The sequence below is a fragment of the Bombus vosnesenskii genome, unplaced genomic scaffold, assembly GCF_011952255.1.
Source record: "Bombus vosnesenskii isolate JDL3184/JDL3185 unplaced genomic scaffold, Bvos_JDL3184-5_v1.1 scf7180000015073, whole genome shotgun sequence".
In the NCBI taxonomy this organism is placed as follows: domain Eukaryota; kingdom Metazoa; phylum Arthropoda; class Insecta; order Hymenoptera; family Apidae; genus Bombus; species Bombus vosnesenskii.
Genome location: NW_022883808.1, coordinates 907 through 7369, shown reverse-complemented (window position 1 = coordinate 7369; position 6463 = coordinate 907). Strand labels below are relative to the sequence as shown.

Genomic DNA, 6463 nt, shown 5'->3' with positions numbered 1-6463 from the left:
GACTAGATCTTGAAATATAAGAATCGACGTAACAATAAGACTAAAAAAGTTCGAAATGAAAATAATTCGCCGAAACGGCAAAAAGAGAATACCTGACACAAAAATAACGATACGGTAAATCAGCGTCCCGTTTTAATTTTCATCGATCAGTCGTCCAGCAAGCGAGATGTGTCAAGCAGCAACGGCGACAAGGTAACAGACGAAATATTATCGAGTTAACGCACGCGAAGTGGTCGCAGGAATGGCTGACGGGTGCGAGAGTGTAATGCACTTACGTCACGCGAATTTCAGACGAAACAACTGGTGGTGTAACGAAAATTTAGCGTCGCAACCGAATGTGCTAAATATAAAATGGATGGCTGTTGACCGAAAGAAAAATGCTCGACGATACGGTGCCGCCGTTTGTTCTCTTACAAGATTGAACGTCCACGGTCGACCCATTTACCAGACCCTCCTCGTTACACGAAGAGACGAAATCACCAGTGCTATTTAATCGTGCGAATTATATCACGCGTATCTCGCGAATTATTACACGACAGTGATAATAAGGCAAATCTAATAAAATTTACTTCTCATTAAAAAGTCGTACCAAAACAATTATTTATTAATTGGTTTATTTATTAATTCTTAAGAAGATACATATAAATAAGAAAAAATGGTAAAATTTGATTAGTATAATAAAAGTAATATATGCCTATGATCATTCTAAAATATAAAAAGTGAAATAGTCTTACGTTCATTGGTATATTTTAAGAACACATACATCTTTTAACGATAGTTGCAATGTAACATCATTTTTATATTACACGCAAGGTATGGCAAGTATTCCTGCTCTAAGGCACAATTTGAAATCAACAACATTCAGTTTAACAAATTATAACTTCTATTCGTTTTCCATCATGGAATAACGCGGTGATGTCTTCCATATTGCACTGGACGTGCGTTGTAATCTAGTCCTATCTATATTTTCAAACATTTCAGTTAAATCTGGTGTGCACATTCTTCTATCAAAGAATTTATAGACTGCTTTCTTCGGAATTTATCGTTGCATTGCAAGTTCATTTTCGCGTATGTACGCTAAAATTGATAAAAATTCGAGTACTCCATGCATTATAATGTTTATTAACTCATTAAGTAAAACAACACTTACATTGCGCCTAATGTGGAATTGTACGCCTTGGTCTGGCTTCATCGTCCGATGTGTCGTCGTCAGGTTTACTGTGCAAAACAGAAGTGGACCTTGCTGTTTGGAGCTATATTTTGGATAAAATATGGAATGAATAATAGCTTGTGTTTTTATAACAGAAGAATACTTTGATACTGTTTGTAATGTTACCTGCGATGTCATCATCTGAGTCTCCTTCTTTCGTTTCGCTAATAAGATTTTTTTTGCTTTTTCGACAGATCTTCGTGCCAGTTTTTGAACAATGGCTTTTTCTGAAATTTTTTCTTTTTCAAAGGCCTCGATTCTCCTTCTTACGGGCACATTTTTCTTCATTTCATTTTGAATGTCCTGTTTCGTCATGTTTCTATTAGACATTTCCCTTTCACGGGATGGCTCATCTTCTGCGAATAATTCTTCGAACTCGGTGAGTCCAATCGCTTGATTCAGCTGCTGAACCTCCTCCTGCAGAGTTATTGGCGACCGTGATGTAAATTTAGGTTCATTATTTTTTCCTATACTACTAGCCAAGTTTTTATTAATTACTACAGTTTCGTTTGATTTTATTGGTGATAAAGGTTCTACAATTGCGGTAGCGTCCATCATCTTCTGCGTATAAGTAGAATTGATGTCCATCGTGGAATTTATAAGAGGAGTAAATTTCTCAAGTGCATCCTCGCACATTGAAGGATCTTCAATATCATTTCTTGCTGATGGAATTACTGTATCATCAATAATATTAGAATATTTACCCTTCGTGTTTTCACTCCATGAAAAAGTTCTCTTTATATTACTATCTCTTGTTGTTATTGAAGACTTTAATGGTTCAATCCTTTCTGGTTGTATTGCATCTTCTTTTGAAATTGTTTCGCTTAAAACATTCTTTTTTGTTTTACTATGTTTTGTAGGACCTTTTGTGTTTTTTTCATCTGAACTACTTCTAGCACTTTCCTTTTTTTCAGGTCGGCCTCCACGTTTCCTCTAAAAATGTAGAATATATTTAACAACTAGTTATAGTAGTATTTATATACACAATGTACATACAATTGCATAAGCAATTAGATTTTGACGTATTAATTAACCGATATCAAACATTATTGGGTACTACATATAAGGGTTAGTATTGATTAGTAACATAAGATAAGATAATATTAGTAACATAAGATTAAAAGTATTAAATTTCATCATAATATGACACAAACGTTTACATTACTGTCATCATCAAGAGATAGCCTTCGTAATTATGTAACAAGTGACATTGACTGCTGCTTTTTAATATTAATTGCAGCTTTTATTGCAGCCTTTCTTTTTGTTCGGTCAATTGTTGTTTCCAGCACATCCCCAGTTTTTACATCTTTATTTTCTGTTTTATCATGTACTGCTGAATCTGTTACTGTATTATCAGTATTGATAATATCATTTTCTGGGATAGTCTCTTTACGGCGATAACCTTTTTTCTTCAAAACTTTCGGCCTCTTTGTAGTTGAAGGGCCAGGGACTGATTGTGGTATTTCAGGAATTAAACCATGTAAATAATCCAGAGTGTCTTCAAGCTGGTTGTTAACATATTTTTTAACATCCAAGGAATAATTATGTATATTCGATATATCTTTGGTAATCATTTCTTTAATCTCCTTCTTTGATCCAGTATCCATATTTAAAATCTACGAATAAATGATATGTATTTAATATATACATTAAACTATACTTTTTAATAATACATACCATAATTTAATATTATGGTTGAAATTATGACGTATATAGCAATTAATACATACACATGTGTTTAGTTCTATTAACTTAGAAGCACATGTAAATTAAAAAAAATATATATATATATGAAACAATAATAAAATAATGAAGTAACATTGAGAATAGAATCTAGTTTAATTACACATATATACCCTGTTAATAATTCCGTTCTTATAAATTTTATTAAATTTACAGTGAAGCTTACAATTACACTAATGCCAATGAATATTAACGTATGCGTTTATTATTACACTAAATAAAAATGAAAGTAATGCAATGAAAAATACAATATACCTTAATGGAAATAAAATAAGTAAATAGCGAAGTATTTATTAATATTATTATATAGCATTATATTATATTATTATAATATTTATTAATATTTACTTACCTTTTATGTTTGCACAAAAACTATCAAATTTTAAATATAAAGAGAGATTTATAACAGAGATAAAGCAAGTCACAGAAATTAGTGTCTTTCAATAGCAAAAATGCGTTAAAGGAAGTGAAACGATAATCTCCGTCTCGCGTCACAAGCGGAACTGTGCCAGTTTTGCTCCTTGAAAGTACACGCAGCGGTACATGAGCTAGAGAACATTTCAAATCATGTTGTTGTTTTTTTGCTTCGGAGTATCAAGATCGTTAGGACATACATAATATATTAATAAATAAACTCCGGGCATAACAATGTCGCCGTTACGTTACCGTCGAACCGTCGAACAAAGACGAATTTGAATTCTCCGACTCTCCCCCGACCTGTTTATACTATACCAGTTTAAACGGACGCAATCGTAAAGAGTTCACGAGAGTTATGGATCAGTATCTACGAGTATCTACCGTCTTTGCGAACATTATCTATAATTATTTATTTAATCATTTGAAAATATACGTGAAGGTTTCAACAACGAGCAATCTTGTCTAATAAATCTCACGATCAACCATCCTCTACACACAAGTCCTCTGAAAACATAATCCTCTAAAACATAATCCTCTACAAACATAATTATTAAATAAAAATCAGATATATCTTATTTAAATTACTATTAAATGCAATTTAATTATTATATTATTAACTAAGCAAATTTAATTTTAATTTTATAAATATATATGTATAATAAGCTAAAATTAATCTTATAGGTTCATACCCTATCGATAAGTTTAAAAAATTTTTATATAATTAATATATTTAATATATATATATATATGTGATATAATTTTTAATTAAAATTGTATTAAATGTAAATATATTTAAATAAATTATATATATATATAATTATATTATATATGTATTATTAATAAATATAATATTTATAATATATTAAAATATAATTTTAAAAATAAAAATTTTAAGTTTACAAATTAAACATAATTAATAGTTTATTAATCTAAATAAACTTATTTCAAATAATAATAATAATAATATGATAATTTAAATTATTTATTAAATAATTTTATTAAAATTATATTTATATACATATATATTAAATAAGAATAAATTTTATATCTATTATTAAATATAAATTATTCAAATTTTTATTAAAAAATCTTTTTAAAAATTTATTTTTAATTTATATTACTAATATTAAATAAATCACAATGTATGTCGCTCTTGTATGTGTAAGTCTGTGTTCTAAAGCCTAGACCAAGGTAAAGCAAAAACTGCGTAGGTCGAGTTTGCCGCCAAGACACAAAAACGCGGGTGCTCGGCAAAAATAGAATAAGCCGATGAGTCACTGGTCAATAAAATAAACTCGATCATTACAAACGACAATTTTCCCTAACAATAAATAATGTCAATGTTTTGTGTGCATTTATTATACAATTACATTATTTATATAAATGTCTCTTATGGTGTACAATTACATATATTTGAATAATGTAGGAAATATTGCTCTTTTTATTTTTACATTCCAACTGTACGAACAGTTTTGTTTTCCACTATACATACATACATGTATCTTAAATGTTATACATACTTTGCATGTATCATATTTGATGTATGATGTGTTCATAAAGATCTTGTTAAGACAGCTTGTTAAAATTGTACTTACAAATCTAATTGTACTCTACAAAATTGTACATACAATCATATCTATTAATCATTCTTACAAATCCTCTAAAAACATAACGACTTTTCAGTTCAATTTCAATCATTGCGTTCAACGCCATCAGGGTGTCCTGCATAACGCGGGTATCCGACTAGGTGCTGATACCACATACAAGAACAAGTCGAATATGTGAAATAAAGCTTTTTAGCTTAAGGTCCCGTTTTGAAAAAAATACAGTTTGAACATGTTCGGTTGGCAATTGGCTTAATACACGCGTATGATAAATTTTCAATTTTATTTTTCTCTCAAACAAAGCGTTGTGTGAAAAAATTGTATTCCATATTTTTTTGTTATCTACTACTTAATTAAAAATTGATTGTAATAATAATTTATTGACGAATTATTTGAAATATGTTATCATGGTGTATATCCTGTGGAATTGACAAAACATACCTTTATGATTTTGTGAATCGATACGAGTAACAATAAATTTAAATTTGACGAATCAAAAAATTAAATATTTTAATTCTTATTTTATTATACTAAAACAAAGTAGTCTACAGATATTTTTAACACTTCTACCCTTACGTGTCACACGTTATTAAAGTATACCATTGATACTGATACGTATATACGTTCGTTAAAAATATAAATTGGTACAAATCATTAGAAATACAATTTTCCAACTTGGTATCTTTCTTCGAAGATGGAGAATTCCAAATATTTTATTCCCATTTGTATTACTACGTAATTATAATTATATACTAATATATAATACGCGAGATATTGAACAGAAATAATAGAACCTTTCATTTGCAGTCACACAGCCATGTTATGTTTGTCTGACCAAATATGTATTAATCATGTGCAGAAATTACTGACGTCAAACTAATATTTCTATGCTGTTGTGATTCATTAGGTAATCAATTGCTTAGTCGAATCAGTTTGCCAAAGCCAGCCATTGGAATAAGTAATTAGTTTTGTTGATTAAGAGCAAACTTAATTCGTATATTTACTCATTTTTGCACCATGTTACTATTTCTATTCACAATATAAAACTGTTATTCTATCGCATTGTTGTTGCTACAATGTGGTTTCGTCATTTCGTTCTGTTCATATTCATTTGAATAGCGAGAATTTTCAGAGATAAATACAGACGTATAAACAATAACACAGATTACAACGATAAAAATTGAATATCATGGGATTTATGGAAACGAAAGAAATGTTTTTCGCATGCGAAATTATATTATTGTATGTATGGTAGCTTTTATGTTATCATAAATATGACTGTTCTAGAAATATGAACTCTCTCTTTATTTCTGTCACGACATATGTACAGTGTTTATTTGTGTATTAACTATTCCGATAAATAAAAAGATTTATTACATGATTTTACAAAATTTGTTAAAATTGATTAAGAAGTTACTTTCAAGAAGTAATATTTACATAATTGTAAATTGAACCCTATGTTTAACAAAATTAGGCATTCTTAAGTATT

At 29.2% G+C, this 6463-nt stretch overlaps 1 pseudogene; it reads right to left on the bottom strand.

The window, feature by feature from the left end:
* Window positions 1-697: 697 nt before the first annotated feature.
* LOC117240918 lies at window positions 698-2831 on the bottom strand (annotated as a pseudogene).
* Between the last annotated feature and the right edge of the window lie 3632 nt (window positions 2832-6463).